The following is a 20,787-nucleotide window of genomic DNA, read 5'->3' on the forward strand; positions in this document are numbered from 1 at the left end:
AGTGCTTTTACCCTACATAAAGGTTCCTAATAATAGTAATAATATCTGTTTTTAAGGGAAAATTGTTTTTGCAAAAACCATGTAGGCGCTTTTATAACGTCAAATAATTATCAAATGACACCTCAAATTCAGTTTCAGGCTGTTTCGAGCATTAAAAAAATAATCATTTTTGATTTGCAAAAAGATTGATTTTTTTTCGGGAATCAAATAATTTCCGGAAATTCAATTCTTATATTTGAGTTTTAATTCTCTTTTCAGAGTACATGTACTCTTTTTCGTTCGAGAACTGAGCGTACTCTCCTTTTTGAGAAATTTTACCAAATGTACTCTTATTTTTGTTGAAAAACATTCGATCAGAAATACCAACGTGTTTCTTCCATTTTCGGAAGTTACGCAAAAACTGCGAAAGAAATACAGACAGCAAATTACTTTTACATCTTGTTTTAATAAACATGTATTTTAGTCGTCATAAACAATGAGCGTGATGAGCGCCTTTGAGTATGCAAACAGTAATCAATATGCAAACAGTAACCAATGTGCACAAAATTTAGGTATAGTACAACAAATATTTTAAAAGAAAATTTATAATTGTTTTATTAGTCGCATAGCCTCCAACCCATTGGCAGTATTTGATTGAATTGAAATATCTCGGTGCCACCTCGGATAACACGAAATATGTACAGAAGAACTATGCTTATCCAAGCTTGTGTAAAAATGTGTTTTATCATCACGATTTATAGTTAAGCTATAAAATCGACGTTTTTGTAAGTTCAAAGGCTAAACTGTCGAAATGTCTATAAAAAATAGAAAAAGAAAATTCATGTTAGAACCGAGCTATGCGCTTGGATGTTATGCAATATTTATCACTTTAAAATGTTTGTCACATGAAGTAATTGGAATAAAAATATTTATTCTAATAAATCAATCGATAGAGTATAATATGAACTTAAAATTGCCATGTTTTCAAAACAATAGAAAACACTCAATCATTTCAAGAAGAAGTTTTCCAAAATGTATGTTATGGGTATAATTGATTCCTAGAGTCCCAATTGATAAATTTTTCTTCTGAATGGGTGATGATCATTGGTGGTCACGAGGTTACCAACATCTGTCCAATAACTAATGTTAATCCAGTAATTCTCTGTTAATAATGACTAAAGATACTGAATTTATCTTAAAACTGGAAAATTGCGCCTTAAAGTATGCAATGACTTTAGGGTAGTTGACAAACTTTTGGAACTGTCTTTGTCTGATACTTACAAACTGTGAAATGAGAACTATTATGGCAAAAATAGTTCACGGACCTTTTACCTTCGGATTTTACTAGATTTTTGACTAGAGTCAGGTAAGGATGCCTCACTTAAGGATCAAGTCTTCTGTAACATAAAAAATATCACAATTTTTTAAGTCTCACGAAAATACTTCTAGTTGGTCAAGTATCTTTCTAATTTTTAAATGATATAAATTTGAAATTATACGCTGTCAGAAAATTCTGAAGACGGCGAGTTGCTAAATTTTCTCAAAAAGATAAGATAAAAATAAGAAAAGGGGATCAAGTATCCCCATTCTCCTCTAAGGTATGTCATTGTATTTTGTTTGATCCGAGGTTTCACTTATCGAGAAAGCGGGGTTCTACTGTAAACCATTTGTATACCATCCGGGCGCAAAGCTCGATAAATATATGGATGTTGTATCAACCTGATGGCTGGGATAACGCGGGAGCTCAGAAAACTGGAGTTCTGATAAGCTGGGTTCTATTGTTTAACGTTTCTCCTGACTTTTTGGATAAATGATCTCAATGGACTCTTTTTGGTACCGCGGGTAATGGTAGCCCTATAAACCAATTTCTAAATTTTCCTCCGAGCACTAGGTAAAAATGAATGTCTTGTTTGTTATCATTTTCGAGAATTATCATGTAGCCTACACAAAGGCGTTTAATTATGTATCAATCAAATCAGTCAGAAAATTCCACACAATTTTTCAAGAAATGTGGACTATCATTTATTACCTTAAAACATTTCCCTGATATAAAAGGGTCCCTGATTTTGTTTCAAAATCTTTTATTTTCAACGCAACATAATAACAGGCTTTGATCATAGTCGTATTAGTGTCATTCTTGATTTTATATTCATCGATGCAGTTGGCGGATGGTCCTTGAAAAGCTTTTTCGGTGCAACGATGTTCGATGTTTCTTTGAGGCTCGAACTCATAGGCCGAAGACATAGGCTCAGCAGGCAAGTGTTCGACCTTCTGAGCTGTATCACAAACCCTTAATATGATTAACTGAAATCCCAAATTATCTCTCGTATTAAAACCTAATGTTCTGAGTTTGGCTTGGTACATCTTCGTACCTGAAAATTATCATATTTTTAAAGGTGACGGAAAGTATTAGAGAAACATGAGATGTCAATGGAAGAAAGAACGTAAGCCGTGAATATCATGGATTTTTTGCTCTGCAAACTATGTGTTTATTGTTTAACTAAGATATTTTCATCAACTGACAACGATACAATGGAGTGTTATTGAATGTATAGAAAAATCGGACTCGACAATGCTGCTGTAAAATCAAATACCTTTATGTTGCATCTTATGTCCTGAACACCCCTACAAGCTGAAAACTCTCATAATAATTAGTTTAGTTTTGCTCATTGCGCGGATGGTTCCTTTCTCACAGTAGCGAGCGGTGCAAACTTTTAATCTCGGCTCATTCGGAATCATCCCTATCTTTGGTCCTGCATAAGCTAATCTTCAACCGCTATGGGTTATTTTTCTGCTTCAGTTTTTATCGACCCTCCTCGACTTTTATTTCATTGCACAGGTGTACAAATATTTTTGCAATTTTGTTACACTGACGTAATAATAAAAAGCAAAGCAGTTGATGCCAGCACGTAATAAAACAAAGCTGCACCAAAAGCGTAGGTAGCAAAGTCTCGCAATGACAGGACCAGGATCAGCACAAGAACCCGCCAAGTTGTACGAACTTTTTCAACATTTAATTGCACACACGACGAACGTTATTCGCGATGCCTTGCGGAATAGTTTGTCTTCAGGATCGTAAAACTTGGTAATTATGTTTTAGCTCACACGCTCGTACTTTGTGCGAGTAGGAACGTACGTGTTATGGCAGCACATTTGTGAACGCGTGAAACATTAGTGATTATGATTTTGTTCTCAACCGCACTAGAATTTCGGTGCGGTACGATTTTTGTTTCGGAACTTTCGCTTCACAGAGACATTGCGCTTGGTAGTGAAAAGTTCGTAGAAGTTCATTTCACTGAAATACGATAGCTGGGGGATTAATTCCCAAATTGCTAGAATTGATATTAGAATTTAGAATCTAGTCATATTCTTTTGTAGTATGAAATATTTGATTGAAATTTGATATTTGAAGAAGAACAACGATGAAAATGCGGTGGTCCCGGATGAGATTGCAAGTTGCAACTACGTGCCGCCGACCGTGGTCTATGTTGACATGCTACAGCTCGAAGCTAAATTGAGAAAAATACTTTGTAGCAAATAACTTAAAATTGAATCAGCGACTTGAAAAAACACTAACAAGGTTTATGTTTTCAAATTTTATAGCGCGTACAGTTAGTGAACACCCCAGTTTTAGCCACAAGGTTTTTATTCCGAAACAAGTCGGTTTTTTGGACCACCCTGGAAAGCCATTATTAACCACTTATCCCAAACATATCATTCTTAACTACTTTGAGCGATTTGAATTGTTCAAATTCCATCATAAACAGCTAATGTTCCGGTTCATTAAACATCAATCAAAAGCACATATTCCAGTGGTTTGTTGACAGCCATAATAAACCAGGTTCAATAATGCCATCAACACAGCTTATCATCGAAAGGGTTGCAACGGTTGCGAGACACAATAAAAAAAAATGTCCTTCTCCATCTATGATTTATTTTGACAATCTCCGACAAACGAACGAGATATGCTCAGCTCAGCAACGTGGCGACGGCCAAACCGAATCCTCAAAAGCCTCACAGTGAGAGGGTTGAAATCCTCGAGATGCATAATTTATGTTGTTTGGCAATTTTGATCTTGTCCCAACATCTGTTTGGGCACTGAATTAAGCACACATGAATGTGAGGTATGCTGTGCGACTGTTGTAAGTGTATGTAGGAATGTATGTATGTAGGTTGCCGTATGTGTGTGCTTGCTTGCGGTCGTTGAGTACCTACTTTTTGCAGGAAGCATGTTATTGCAGAGGATTTGGATCCAAATAAGGACCCACCATCCTCGGCAGCTCTGAGCGAGTTTGCACAGGTTTTTGTTTGTCCACATTCACTCACCACTAACCTGTTAAATTATGGATCCACAAAGCAGATACAGAAAGGAAAAGTTTTTTGTTGCAAATATCTTGTTATCAACCTTTCGACAAGTAAATGAATTATGAAATGAATACAAACTGTTCCAAAGTATCTGACCAAAATAATTTATTTTAAGTTTTTCAATTACCGTAAACTGGGGGAACTTTGATCAGCGGGGTAACTTTGATCAACATGAAGTTTTTGCAGATAATCATCATTTACTAAGTTTAAAGTAAAAATATCTGAAAACTGTTTATTACATTTTAAAGCCTATAAATTAAGTCACAAATAAGCTAAAATTGGTTTTTATTGAAAGATCTTATATATAAAAATGGAGGCGTTTTCTTTGTAACAACATCACGTATGAATGGTCGGTCGGAATGAAGTGAAATTTGGTATCCGAGGGTTTTTTGCAACCCCCTGGCAACTTGACGTTTCCCATACTAATCGCGTGTGCCAGTTTTTCTGGTTCTCTGGTTCTGTCAAAATCTCATTTTCACTCAACAAACATATCGAAAGGGTGGATAATGAAATGTTCGACAAATTAAGGTTTCAAACATATTTTTTATTGAAAAAAAAAGTTTTTAAAAACACTGATTAAGAATCACCTATTAAGCGGAAAATGAGTTGATGTTTAAAGAAAATCACGATAATATGGTCAAAAAAGTCAGCGTGGTAAATGGCTTTTATTTATGAAATACACAAGCAAATTTTAATTCAAAAATCTTGTAAATGGTTTATTGCATGGTAAATTTTAAAAACAACATTTTATTCATTTCTAAACAATATTAACTTTGTTAGTTTTTTTCGAAGAGATTCTTTAGAATCATTAAGTTGCTTAGCGAAGGACTCCATCCGAAACACAATCAACACATAATTTCAATAACAAGTTTCGATGGTTAACTAAAGCATCTTGATCCAAAATGTGTTCAGCTAATCCTCTAAAAACATCCCGTGCATCATTTGAAACCTGTGTCAGAGTTCGATTCATTATGATATCATAATATAGTATACTAAGTTTATACTTTGATGATTTTGTTCTACAATTTTTACCTCCAACTCGGTTATTCTGTAGACCTTAAACACATCGGCATTAACTTCTAATCTGCAAATAAAACTATTGAAAAGTTCATTTCTGCAATCTTCACATTTGATGCTACTTACTATTTTTTTTTAATTAAACTTTCCGAAATTTTATCTGTACGTCACTTGTGCAAATGCAAAGCCATCACCTCAACTCGTTTCCGCTTTCATTCTCAGTGTTTACTATCTCAACATATTTGTAAAACTAATATTTCATAACATTCAGCTGGATAAAATTTTACCGTAATAAACTTAAGGAAATAGCGGAACTATTTCAAACCACGTTATGTTTAACGAAATAAACTCATAACTCTATCTGGTGACGCCTTGTAACAAAAACACAACGGATTCGCAAGGAATATTGAAAAATATTCCTTAAAATATTCCTTGACGGATTCGGATGAAAGATGGCCATTTTGTAATCTTTGCTATAAACAGAAATGTTATTAAGTTGGAACCGAGAATGGAACACAAATAGATTGAAATAAAATTACTTATTTCATTGACAACTATTATAAAATTTAATTATAAAGTTATTTATTTTTCTTTTTTGCATCACTTTTGATTATGTGCCCTTTTAAAATGGTATTTCGTCAGTTGAATTGCATCCACGGATGCCGAAACAAAATCAAGTGGTTTCAATGGAAAATGAACGTTGCCGCTGCTAGGGACGACCCAGGATGCATGTAAACAAACGCGACTAGTGCGACATCTACCATTTTGAAGACGGCACAGCAAACTCGACTAAACTGTCAAGTTGCCAGGGGGTTGGTTTTTTGGGTCAGCGATGGTTTGTATAATAGTTTCAAGAATCTCACTTTTTATGGAAGGGGGGTCCCCATGCAAAATTATCTCTTCACATCTTATATATAAAATGGAGGCGTTTTCTTTGTAACAACATCACGTATGAATGGTCGGTCGGAATGAAGTGAAATTTGGTATCCGAGGGTTTTTTGGGTCAGAGATGGTTTGTATAATAGTTTCAAGAATATCACTTTTTATGGAAGGTGGTCCCAATACAAATTCAACTTTATTTGTTACGATTTCCATAAGAATCGATTCGCGAGCACGATGAATTTAAGAGCGTGTAGATGAAATCAAACATTTATTACGATTTATACATAAGAAGGTAAAACGAAGTTTACCGGGTCAGCTAGTTTTTTATATTACCGTAAACTGGGGGAACTTTGATCACTTTTTTCATTCATTTTTGAATATTTTGGAAGGGGTTGCTTTTTCGTAATACCTAAAAGCTTTAAAACCCTTACTGAGGTGAGGAGTATCAAACATGATCATTGATTGCAGTAAATTCAAACGACATTTGTGGGAATAATTAAACGTTTGTTACAAAACCAGATTTCGAGTTTCGGGGTAACATTGATCACTTTGGTTTAAACGTATCTCAACATCTTCAAATTTATTGTTTTGATACCATTTAGCACAGAAGGCTCAAAATATCGATAACAGTATTTTTTGTTTGGACTCCATTGAATTTTTCAACGTTTTCATTTGAAAAACAAATATACTCAAATGATGGACAATGTTGCTGCATACATTTAGGGGCAAAAATTATAAACATTTCTTTATATTTTTTGGCCTCAAGAACAAATGAAATTTTATCTTCATGCAATTCCATGAGTCTTCGCACTGTTCCTATATTCTTTTTTTCTTCAAACTCAATCATTTGATAGGGTTTTAGCCATTTTTTCTATACGAGCTTTTTCATGGAAAATGACCGATTTTTTTCAATATCCAAAAATTATCATCAAATGACCATGAAAATAACACTGAAACTAAACCCAAACCAAGAAAAAAGTGGAACTTTCACATTTGACAACCCATTTGCTTCTAAATGCTTAAATTTGATCAGGAGAGATGTTTGTTTGTGAGCCTTCAAAAACCAAGATATTTTAAGATTTTAAAATTACATTTGAGATACGTTTAAACCAAAGTGATCAATGTTACCCCGAAACTCGAAATCTGGTTTTGTAACAAACGTTTAATTATTCCCACAAATGTCGTTTGAATTTACTGCAATCAATGATCATGTTTGATATTCCTCACCTCAGTAAGGGTTTTAAAGCTTTTAGGTATTACGAAAAAGCAACCCCTTCCAAAATATTCAAAAATGAATGAAAAAAGTGAACAAAGTTCCCCCAGTTTACGGTATATAAAAAACTAGGACATGAATCATAGAAAGTTCATAAATCAAATAAGGATTGGATTCAGAATATAATTTTTTGTTCGTTGTACAAAAGTTTTTAGCTATAGAAATCAAGTACACATATTTGAAAGCTCACCAATATGGTTACAGCTAGTGATACCATATGTACTATTTTAAGAGCACATGTACTCTTTTCCGATTGAAAAAGGGCGCAGTCTTCTTTTTGTGAAATATTACCAAATGTTCTCTTTTTTTGTTGAAAGACATCAATGATTGATCAGAAAAACCAACATATTTCTTCCATTTTATGAAGTTGTTTCACATCTTATGCAGAAACTACGAAAGGAATACAGCTTACAACAAATAAGTTTAACATCTTGTTTTCAATTACTGCATTTTTAGTCGTAAAAAAGTGAGCGCGATTAGCGCCCTTGAGTATGCTAACAGGAACTAATATGTACACAATCTATGTAATATGCTTAAAAGGGCACAAACCTCAAATAAGGATTGTAAAGGAAATATAAAAGTAAAAAAAAAACTTTATGAAATGAATCGTTTTGAATGGTTTTAAGTGATTTGTCAGCAAAACATCTAATACTGCTTTCTCATCGAATAATCAAACTTTTTCATAACCTCAAAAAATTGGCAGAAGGGGAGAATGGGGATACTTGATCACCTTTTCTTATTTTCATCAAATCTTTTTGGGAAATTTTATCATCTCGCCGTCTTTTGCGTTTTCTGATAGCGTGTATTTTCAAGTTTATATGCTCCAAAAGTTGGAAAAATCTCGATATCGTAGATGGACTAGAAACATTTTCGTGAGACTAAAAAATTGTGACACTTTTCAAGTTACAGGAGACTTGATTCTTTACTAAAGGAGACTGGATCTTTTTTTTTATGGTCCCATGAGGCCCATTTGGATCCTCCTTCCACCCCATAGGCATTATTTGAAGTGGGAGGGACAATTTATCCTTTGGATATTTGTTTACACATTTCTGTGTCATTTTCTGTACTACTTGGTCAACTCCCGCGTATGTCTATCACTGTACAGATTATATGTCTGATATCATATTTCCATCACATTATTAAGGTCCCATTTGGGATTCTTGCATATCTTAAAAATTTGTCTTCACATATAGTATTGCCATTCTTTTGAAGCTTTTTATATTTAAGTTATCTTTGATGTCTTGCGGCAAGCTGTTATACATCTTCAATACGTTGTAGAATATAGATCGTTTCGTCATTTCTTTCCTAGCAAATGAAAGTCTACAATCACATGCCCTTCTCTTATTGTAACTGTGAATATCGTTTCCAAACTGTAGATCTCGAGCCAAATATGAAAGTAACATTCCAATTTTCATTTTATGGACAAACATTAGGCTATTATAAGCAATTCGTTGTTTCACAGACAGCCATTTAAGCATGTCAAGCATAAGAGCACTAGGCGTGTACCGGTTGCAACGTGTCACAACTCTCATAATCTTATTTTGAATTTTCTGCAATCGCTTTATTTGTGTGTCTGAGGCTTGAAGTAGAATTGTAGAACAGTAATCAAAATGTGGCATAATTACTGACTTCACATAAATGATTTTTGACCAGAAAGTCAAATACCTATTTATTCGACAAAGTATACCATATTTTTGCGATTTTTTTATTGTATAATCCACATGCTCTATAAAGTTTAGCTTATCATCGACTTGAACTCCTGAATACTTTATTTGACGTACTCTTTCGATCACAAATTCGCCAATTAGCAGACTTGGGCAATTCACAATTTTGCGCTTGCCTATTATCATCCAGTTTGTTTTATCGAGATTTAGACATAATTTTCTTTGTTTCAGAAACTCAGTAATGTTTTCCAGATCAGCATTTGTCTCATGCATTATGAGTTCTAAATTTTTACCAGTTCAATAAGACACTGAATCATCAGCAAACAGTTTTAGGTGACCATGCTGTAGGCACATTTTCAAGTCGTTGATGTATAAAATAAATGGAATTGACCCCAGGACACTTCCTTGAGGGACACCTAACTTATTTTCTTTGTACTGAGAGTGAGACGAGCCAAACTTTGTCCGTTGCATTCTTTTTTACAGATAACTTTGAAACCACTGTAAGACCATGCCACTTAAGCCGATTCTTGCTAACACATCCAACAATTTCAGTCGATCAATCGTTTCAAACGCTCCTCTCTTGAAATCAAGGAAAACAGCGACTGTGTTATTACCATTTTCAACATTATCTTTCCATTTTCGAAGTATCGAATTAACCGCCGTTTCCGTGGAATGATGTTTCCTAAATCCAGATTGTTCCTCAATCAAAATATTTTCCGATTCAATGAACTGTAGCAATTGCCGTTTTACTGCTAGCTCCAGCACCTTCTCTTGTAACTCCAACATGTTAATAGGTCTAAATAAAGTTGACTCTCGTGTGTTGGTCTGTTTTTGAACAGCGACCACAGTTGAAAATTTCCATGTGTCTGGCATTATAACTGATTGCAGACTCGTGTTTATAATTTCCAATAATGGATTTGCGAGTATTGTCAAAGAGTCCTTGAAAACTCTTAATGACACATTATCAATGCCCGCTGTAGATTTAATGTTGTTTACTATTTCAAAGAATTCTTGAATATTAACGCATTCGAAGGAGTTCCAGTGTTGACAATTGAAATTTATTTGACCTATGCTGATATTTGAATCAGGAGCTATACTATCATTAATTTGCATGACACTGTCCACAAAATAATCGTTGAATTTTTCCGCAATTTCCAATTCGTTCATAATTTCAACTCCATCAAAACAAACTTGTGCAATCCGGTTCCGGATGGAAGCAAGAGGTCAGGAAACTGGCCTTTTACCTGAAGTGAGCTCAGGCATGGCGGCGGAAACTGTGTGACGATGTCGATGAAGCGTTGCCTGCTTCGCGTGCGTTCGGGAAACCTGTTTGGGCTCGACTGCCTGAGTTGAGCGAGACGGCGTACACGCGTGGGGCGAATTGAGTGACAGATGGTAACTCATCGTACATCGACGAGGGGTGTTCTGATGGGTGTTCTCATACGTTGGTAATAGATTTATTGACTCGAATATGGATCGGAAATATTATCGTCTTGCGGTATCCCACAAAACTGATTCAAGTTTTGCATCTCCTGGATTGACCAAACGTTTAATCGTTTTCCATAACAGTTTTCCGTCGTTTCTGTTTGTATCTAACTCCTCTTGAACTGATTGATTTCTTTTATTTTCTGAGAGTATTCATTTCGAACAATTTTGTACTTCAGCAAATTTCTCTCACATTTCTGACGAAGAAACTGGCTGTGCATTTGATCTCCTTTTCAGCAGACGAAGGTTACTAGAGTACCAGTTATTAGACATTTTTCTGTTTACACCTCGTTCGTTAACAAGAGCATTGATACTATTCTTCAGTGATGAATCAAAACCTTTAACAGATTCGTTAAAATCACAGCAAAAAAATGAACCCAATCCAGATTCAATAATTCGACAGAAATCGATTTTGTTGTACCGACTCCAATCTTTTACAACTTGAAACCTTTCCGATGTATTGTATTCCTGACCAAATCCAATAAAGACGCTTATTGATTCATGAACTGACACCCGCAAATCCGGAAGAATAGTCGCTTCAGCTTCTTCAACGTTTATAAAAACCAGGTCTATTCTGGTACTAGTGGACACAGTTATTCGAGTATCTTGTGTTACAACTTTTCGAAATCTATTTGCCTCCATAACTCGTTTCAATTCTCTGCACTCAGTATCTTTATTGAAATTGATGTTAAAATCACCGCAAAAGATGTTATCTATATCATCAGCTACAATTTCACTCAACCACAGGTTTTCAAGTATAGCCACAAAGCGAGCGTCGTTTGAGCTAGGCGAATGGTAAATCCCATCAACAATGAAACTTTTTCTTTCGTTCTTTAAGTTTAGAGCCAGTATCCAATTCATTTCAAGATAGGTATTCAACAAAACATCTATTTTGAATACATTTTGAACAAACATCGTGACCCCACCCGTATGTTTCGAGTGTGAAAAACGTTTTACCATTGTGTATCCTATTATATCTAGAGTGTTAGCATTTGATTCCTCAGTTAAATGAGTTTCAACCAAGACCATAACAAACGGCTTCAATTCTTCTATGATAACACAAATTTCATCAAAGTTACTACTAAACTAAATCCACCTACATTAAGGTACAAAATTTCTGACATTGTTTGCTACTTGCTATAGGCAATGAACTTTTTTGCCTTTGCTAGTTTTTGTTTGTCCTTAATTCAGGGTGCCCTGGCGCTAGGCAAAAATCTGGTAAAATCCGAAGATAAAAGGTCCAGTGACTTTTTTGCATATTAGCTCCCATTTCACAGTTTGTAAGTAAATATCAGACTCTACTACCCCAAATTATTTGAATACTTCATGGCGCAAATTTCTAGATTTAATATGAATACAGTAATTTTAGTCCATAGTAACAGAAAATTGCTGGATAACCATAAGTAATTGAACAGATAGGTATTAGTAATTTAATGATAACCAATGATCACGATCCATTCAGAAGAAAAATATATCTATTTGGGCTCTAGGGTAGGGTTACCATATCCCGCGAAACCAACAAGAGTACATTGAAATCATTTATCCAAAAATCAGGAGAAATGTTAAACAATAGAACCCCGCTTATCCGAGCTCTGGTTTTCTGAGCTCCGGCGTTATCCCAGCCATCAGGCTGACGCAAGATCCAAGCATTATCAGGCTTTGCGTCCGGATGGTATGCAAAAGGATGTAAAGTACTACCCCGCTTAATTTTCATCCAAACGGATGAAAATCCTTGCAAAAAAAAAAAAAAAACCCCCCGCTTAACCGAGGTAGTTTGGGAGAGGGTCCACCTCGGATAAGTGAAACCTCGGATTAAACGAAATACATTAACAAACCCTTTTGATCTGGTATTGCATATCATCCAGGCGCATAGTTCGCATAGTAGATGTGAAACAACTTCATAAAATGGAAGAAATACATTGATTTTTCTGATCAAATGTCTTTCAACAAAAAAAGAGTACATTTGGTAAAATTTCACAAAAAGAAGAGTACGCCAATTTTTCGATCAAAAAAGATTTCATGTACTGTTAAAAGAGTACGTATGGTATACCTTCTCTAGGGATCAATTATACCCATAACATTCATTTTGGAAAACTTCTTCTTGAAAAAAATGAGAGTTTACTATTGCTTTGAATGTATGGCATTATACAGATCATCTTATACTTTTGAAGATTGACGTATTGGAATGAACATTTTTATTATAATTATTTCATGTGGGAAACATTTTAAAGTCATAAAAAAGATCTTTAAACCACATTTTATTAAATTTTTCAAACAAAATTCAATACTCAAAAAATATTTTTTTTTTTTTTAAATTGAGAGCACAGCATTGTTTTCTGCTCTATTTGGCACATTTTTCTAAAAAAAATCATATTTGTAAGACATTCCTGTTTCGAGATATAGGGAAGGAATCAAGTTTTTTAATAGGGATCAAGTATCCTCATTCTCCCCTACATATTTGATTGAATTAATATATCCTCCACAGATGAAACGAGATATATTTTACCGGGATTTTTAGCCCAACATGTTTATTCATCCCAAATGAAACGAAATATGTACAGTACAGTAGTTTTTCGATTTCATCAATGCTCGCCAAATTCACGCTCGATTTTATCACGCTTTTTCAGAAATCATTCAGACACCATTTCCAGGACCTTAATTTTCGTTCAAAAGCGTGGAGCGTCTTTGTTCATGAGATTTTTTATGGTTTATGTTATGGTATATAGATATTCAATAATATCACAGAGAACAGACATACAAGCTAGCCCACGAAACTTGTGTAAAATTTCCAACGATAGTTTTGAACAATTTTTCTGTTTCTTTTGGCTGGGCCTTTTCGAAAACTGGCCACCTGAAAATTTGATTTGTAACTTTTGAACGGCACAATAGATTGCACTATTTCAAGTCAATTTCTAACGTATTTTTTTAATGTCAGCATTTGAAATTTTACACACTTTTTGGAAGATTTTTTTGTTCGAGCTTGTACGTCTGTTCTCTGTGATAATATGAAAATGCCATTGAACTGCTTATTTTAGCTGTATAGTGTTTAAAATCATTTGATTTTAAAAACACTTGTAATAATCGGCATAAGTATTTTAACGTCACGCTAATGCTAGTGGTGTTATTTGAGCTTGGTTAGCCGCTCTAAAATAGCAAACTTTTTTGGTTATGCGAATTATATAAAGATGTGGGTGAATTTAAGCGTTTTTTAAAGGAGATAAGTGTCTCTGATTTTTATGTTGAATTTGTTTATTTGAAAGGGTTGTTCACACAATCCTGATTGGACAGCCTTTAGTATTGCCAGATTAGATAATTTTGAAAGATCAAAACGAAATTTTGTTATTTTTGCCTTAAAATATGTAAAAAAGACTAAGATTTCTGTATTTCTACCTACATGTAAAAAAAGGATTATCTGCCCATAAATCAAATTTCAAAAAACACACTTTAAAAGTCGAAGTTAATTTCAAAATGTTTTTTGAAAAGGTAAACAATTTAGTAAATCAAAGGTGTGAAGATCAAAAAATTGAAATTTGAAATTTGCAGAAGAAAATTTTTTGATGTATTTTTCTTTGAACTCGCTTTCAAAATCGAAATAAGAAATAACGACTGTTTAATTTCCTCAAAAAATAAGTACTTTGAAAACTTTGATTAGATGTAGACTAATCAAATTTTTCCTCTCTTATATTTCAAGAACAAATCTTATAATTGCTATAGAGAAGAATAATTTGTACTTAAATCGATCCGTTTTGATAAGTAATCTTAGTAATTACATTTAATGATCAATATTTATTGATACAAAACGTTTCTATGAATGAAACTTTTTTTTCCACTTCAATTTTTAGTTTCGCCAAATTCACGGTTTCGCCATATTCACGGTGAAATTTTGTTTGACCGTGATAAAATCGTAAAACTACTGTACATTCTTTTCCTTCTGTATTGCATACCGCAAAGCTCGATAATTTTTTGTAGTAATTTTACTCCTAAATGTATGCAGCATCTATATGCCCTTTCTTTCAAAAACATGTTTGACAGAAAAAAAGTAAAATTAAAATTGAATTCGAACAAAACCAAAAGTTACTGCAATTGATGCTTAATGCTTCATGACATCACAAATATTTTTAAATACTACAAATTTTCAAGCGTTTTCAAAAGAATTTTTATGAAAAACTGAGTTTGTTGCAACTAAGTATGATGAAAATCGTATGTTTTTCTAAATTTAAAAATAAAATAAGAAGAAAGGAATATAAATAAACGTACCAAATACATTGGGATTAATTTTGACTGAATTGAAGAACCGAATCTAAATAAGCAAAAAACGTTTTTAAAGTTTGTTTTTCAGTTAAAGATCTAAAAAAAAATTAAAATGGTTAAATATCTTTCAAAACCCCGTGAATAAATCTATCTTATGTTTTTTTGTTTTGTTTAACATGTTTCATATTCTTGAAGACCTCAAGTAATTTACGTTTTCACGAAAGATTTATAAAAATGGTTAGTTCAGAAGATTCGAAGGGAATGTGGAAGAACAGTATATAGTAGTAGTCACGGCCGTAGGAAAGGGAGAGTTTGTCAAAAAATGCCAAGTGCAAATTTTTTCTCTAAACTCAAAATTTGAAATTCCCTTTCAAATTTTGACGAACGGCCAAAAAAGATTCTAGAGTAACAATCTCGATTCAGAACTTAAGCCAAAACCTCGAAATCTTATCCCTGGACCAAAGCTCTACTAATTTTTTTTAAAAATTTAATTAAAATTTAATTAAAATTTAATATTCAATCAATTTGAAAACACAAACCAGAAGAAATCTCAAATATGAAAAAAAAAAATTTGGATTAATTTTAAAGATTTCGTTTTAAGAAAAATATAGATTTTAATTTTTTTTTTTAATATTTACAGGATACTTATTATGAATTCAATCATAAGTGAAAAGTGATTTTCGTTGGTCAAAGAACTTGTACTTTAATTTCAAGTTTAAAATTCAACTGGAAATATATTTGATTTGTTTATTGTTTAACATTATTCATATTGCAAATTCTTCGAATACAAATTTTAAAACTGAAGTTTTTAATTTTTATAGAGTTTACAAGAGTAGTAAATAAATCTGATTTGAACCGCAAACTTAATCACTCACAACTTATTTGTAAATATTTGATTAATTTTCACTAATGCTTAAAATGGTTACCTTTGTGGTTAGAAAGAATTAGCTTCTAACTTGCTATTTTGAGTGAATACAACAAGTTTTCTTTAAAATAAAACCTTAAGAATCTCTTATTTATTTTTTCAAAGTTTCATATAAAAATTGGTCTTGGACTTGTTTTCGAAAGTTTGGATTTAAATAAAATACTAACAATCAATGCAAAATAACTTAAACCGGAATAATTATAAAGAATCTAATTTTTTTCATTATTCTTTAAGCATACATTGTTCAAGCAAAAATATTATAGGAAAAAAAATGTCAGCAAACCCCCCATGAGCCGGTTCTTCCTACGGCCCAAGTAGTAGTTTATAGATTGAAATCTTAAGATCACGAAAGATATTAAATAAAATAATATTTAAAAATCATTAATGTGGTACAGACAGCATCACTAGAAGCTTTGATTTGATAACAGTTTAAAATGATTGACAAAGTAGAATTTTATTTCATTTAAACCTTCAAAATATTTAAATGAAACTTGATGAATTGCTTTTCTGATTTTAATATCTGAGTATTTGATTCATTTATTGAAAACTGGTCAACATTCTAACTCTGAAACTGGATCATAACTAAAAAAAAATAGGGAAAATCATTCCCCACATTTCAATATCGAACAGATTATAAAATTATAAAATTCATATTTAAGTTAAATGCTTTGATCAACGAAAATACCTGATGCTAGGAAACAAAAAAAAAACAACCAACAAATTGACACATGCATAAATAGTTTTGTTTCAAATTAGTTGAAATATCTCAGTTATTTGTGAAACAAATTTCAAAATAAATTGAAGCTATGAAGTGTTTTTAATATTTTCCAAAATGAAGGAATGACATGGTTGAAGTGTATCAACCCAATTCAACCGAAAAAGTACTGAAAATTTAGTTCCTTAGCCCATGTGGCTATGTAATTTTTGAAAAAATGTTTCTCAACGATTAAGTTTTTCGAAGAACAAAAATTGTTTGTTATCATAAAACTAAACTGAATGGGGTTTTGAAGGTTTAATTTTTTCATGAAAACCTTAAAATTTAGGTTAACATATGCCAACGTTACATTAAAAGTTTGCAAAAAATCATGGATGAGCTTTTTTTAACCAATATGGACCTTTTTCAAAACCAGGCTCCATGAATTTCAGAAATGACTCCATCTTATACGCACAATGCATTAACTTTTTAGTTTTAAAAAGAAGCAAGGTTGTGTGAAATTTTAGATAAACAAGATTACCTAATGAACTAAATGCCAAACACACTCTCTGAAGTATTACTAAGCATTTTAAGTTTAAAAAGCAAAACATCTAAAACTCTCCTCTGATATGGAAAAAAATATCGCACTTCATTCGCAAAATCCATCTCAGTAAATATTTCATTGCTCATTTGTGGTGGAAAAACTTCAAATGACTCATAAATTTCCATAAACGTTACGTAATCAGATTATATCCATCATTGTTTGAGTACAGGTAATTAATTTCTATTTCCGTTTAGTTCGGTTCATTAGCCATCTTGCGAAAAATCACACACTGATCACGTTACTGATTCTCATCTAGGAAATGTTGAATAAACAGACATCCCGCCTCACTCCCTTAATCAGCTAGTCGTCGAACATATTGCTTATAGCAGGATTATATTTACGCCCATCCTTCCACCGCCATTCACATAAAATAATAATAATCCGTTCAAAGCACCTTTTTATAATATCCTGAATGGATTGTTTGGCAGTAACGAGCGCACTGAATCGACACTTTACGATTATTCACTTTTCATGCTTGAAAACAAACTTAAGCGAGCTTTCTCATCTATAACGAAATTTTCATCTTCACATCACTTAAATCCTTAAAGCTCAAAATACCGTAAAACCATTAGCCGCACGTCGTCGTCGTCGTTTTCTGCTAATGCATCCGCCTGGCCGATATGCTATCGTTATCACTATCGCTATATCCTATAGCAGCTCGATTGCCGAGAGTGTGGTGAGATTCGCCATTGCTCCCCGGAGTCAACCGCTAACTGCAATATGCAGAAGATATTTTCCGGTTCACTTATTCAAAATTAAACTCCATTAGCGTGTCACGTCGACCGGAGCAAAAGCTCAATGGGCTCACAGCACGATGATTGATCACGGGGTTTCACTGTCACATATTTCACACCCCGGTGATTTGACTTTGCAAACCCCTTTTTTTGCTATCCGTGTTCCTCCCCACCCGCTCTCACCACATTCATCACAAATCGTTGATTGGCGGCACACTTTCAATTAACGCGCCACTCTACAGGATCATTTCGAAAGGAAAAAAACACACAACCATCAAAACTGACCCATGCGGCCTTTTGGCACGTAATCCAATACTAATGAGCATTAGCTGCTAATCCTCCGTTCCATTCCTGGGGGGTAATCCTTCAAAAACATTGATCCGAAAAAAAATGAACGAGAGATAGAACTCGCGTCAACTAGCACATCAGCTTTACGAAGCGTCCCAAATCGCCACCACTGGACTACCAGAATCGCACTCGAGCGTAAATCGAACCGTCGTCGTCGTAAACCATCCGGAATAGAATCCTCGGAACCAGAACCGAAAGCAAGTCCCGGGTTTACTCTCGAAATACAACCGCTCCCAATGACCGCCCGCAAGGAACTGAATTTCGACTCCATTGCATCGTTGTTGGGTGGGTTTGGTTCGTTCGGTTCGGGTTGGTCTTGCTAGGACTGACTTACTGAACTCCTCCGCCCGCCTCGGCCAAAGAAGTGTTGAGTTGGTCGGGGAAAGCCTCAGGAACCGCCGCTCGGTCGACAACCAGCCAGACGTTTGGCAGACAGACGGCGTGGAGCAGGGCTAAGGCGACGTGAACTGGGTTCATCTCAAGTTCCATGTGCTGTGCTGGTTGCCTACATTTCTGTGGGTGGCAAGCGGGCGAAAATTCATTTCTGATAGGAGAGACGATGAACGTTCATTCAGCTTGCATGCAAGTTATGGGAAGGAGCCAACTTGGTTCTAATCCTCAAGAAAAAGTTGTTTTTTTAACACATTTAGACTTATTTCGAGTGATCAATATTTTTTTATGCATTACGTTTTATTAAACTTGGGTAGAAGCACTAATTACACAAGTTTACAGCATTTTTGAACTCAGTAAACTGAAGGTCATTTCCAATGTGAAATCGGGCGCTGAATCCGAAAATGAAATTCAAAAAAATCTCAGTAGAACCGTTTTTGAGTTATGCTCCAAATATGAAGTTTCGAAAAAATTAAAAAAGTCTTTGTACTTAGATTGAAATATCTCGGACGGCATAACAGTAATTTGAAATCCCTCTTTTTCATATTGAAGATGAATAAGTTTTCTATCGATCATCTGAACATTGTTTTTTCGTTTGACCAACAGTATTGTTGATATTAGTGACTTTATGAGAAAAAAAATTATAAAAAACGCATTTTTTCAGAGAAAATTTTGTTTCAACGAATGTTTTAGACACGATGATAGCATTTAAAAAATCTGACTTTCTTTTGCACTTAAATGTCAATTCAAAACAAAGATTTCAAGTGGTTATTTATCAAAATCGGTTGAAAATTGAAGAAGTTATGGCTACTTTACCATAATAGTATTTTTTGTAGTTTTTAATAATTTAATGAACCGCAGTACACTTATCATAGTATTGGAAGAATGAAACAAGATTAATCTCACTCGCTCCAAGTCAAAATTATTCATTAGCTTACCAGAAGGTCACATGCCAAGTTTCAGGAAGATCTGACCAGAGGGAGGGGTTGCTTAAGTTTCAAACGTGAATAAAATTTTGAGGTATTTTGCCCGGAAGGAACGAAAAATACTGGTTTTTCATCAATAACTTTTTTAATCACTTGCTGATTGTTTTTATGGTTGATTTTATAAAAGCCTAAGTCGAGACAAATATTTCACCCGAAGACTGTAACTGGATTGGATTTGAAACAGAAAAGTTATTGCGGTTCAAAGATTGTATTTTGGTCGAAAATTGTCGTATAAAACGCAATGCGTAAAAAGTACTCATTGAGTGTTGGACAATATTTGCAGCCTTTGAATTGCAATAACTTTTCTGTTTCAAATCCAATCGAGTTACAGTCTTCGGATGAAATATTTGTCTCAACTTAAGCTTGAATAAAATCAACCATAAAAAACAATCAGCTTGTGATGAAAAAAGTTATTGATGAAAAACCAGTATTTTTCGTTCCTTCCGGGCAAAATACCTCAAAATTTTATTCACGTTTGAGACTTAAGCAACCCCTCCTTATGGTCAGATCTTCCTGAAACTTGGCATGTGACCTTCTGGTAAGCTTTTAAATAATTTTGACTTGGAGCGAGTGAGATTGATCATGTTTCATTCTTCCTATACTATGATAAGTGTACTGCGGTTCATTAAATTATTAAAAACTCCAAAAATTTCAGTTATGGTAAAGTAGCCATAACTTCTTCAATTTTCAACCGATCTTGATAAATAACCACTTGAAATCTTTGTTTTAAATTTACATTTAAGCGCAAAAGAAAGTCAGATTTTTTAAATGCTATCATCGTGTCTAAAATTTTCGTTGAAATAAAAATTTTTCTGAAAAAATGCGTTTTTTATAATTTTTTTTCTCATAAAGTCACTAATATCAGCAATACAGTTGGTCAAATGCAAAAACAATGTTCAGATGATCGATAGAAAACTTATTTATCTTAAATATGCAGAAGAGGGATTTCAAATTACTGTTATGCCGTCCGAGATATTTCAATCTAAGTACAAGAACTTTTTTAATTTTTTCGAAATTTCATATTATGAGCATAACTCAAAAACGGTTCTACTGAGATTTTTTTGAATTTCATTTTCGGATTCAGCGCCCGATTTCACATTAAAAATGTCGGTCAGTTAATCAAGTTCACGATTTTTTTAAAATTTTGTAAACTAGTGTTATTGAAGAAGTACCGTAAACTGGGGGAACAT

The 20,787-nt window shown here is 33.7% G+C and overlaps 1 protein-coding gene across 6 annotated transcripts in view; it reads right to left on the reverse strand.

The window, feature by feature from the left end:
* Window positions 1–18,457, reverse strand: part of LOC129744727 (ras-GEF domain-containing family member 1B) — a 220,141-nt gene extending 201,684 nt beyond the window's left edge. For 5 of the 6 annotated variants that reach the window (XR_008736982.1, XM_055737410.1, XM_055737407.1 and 2 more), the window contains exon 1: window positions 18,159–18,457. The gene's annotated coding sequence lies outside the window, so the exon portion shown is untranslated. Of the gene's footprint in view, window positions 1–18,145 lie in introns of all 6 variants that reach the window. The other variant, XM_055737408.1, reaches the window with a different exon arrangement.
* Between the last annotated feature and the right edge of the window lie 2,330 nt (window positions 18,458–20,787).

Source organism: Uranotaenia lowii, chromosome 2 (assembly GCF_029784155.1).
Source record: "Uranotaenia lowii strain MFRU-FL chromosome 2, ASM2978415v1, whole genome shotgun sequence".
NCBI classification, from domain to species: Eukaryota; Metazoa; Arthropoda; class Insecta; order Diptera; family Culicidae; genus Uranotaenia; species Uranotaenia lowii.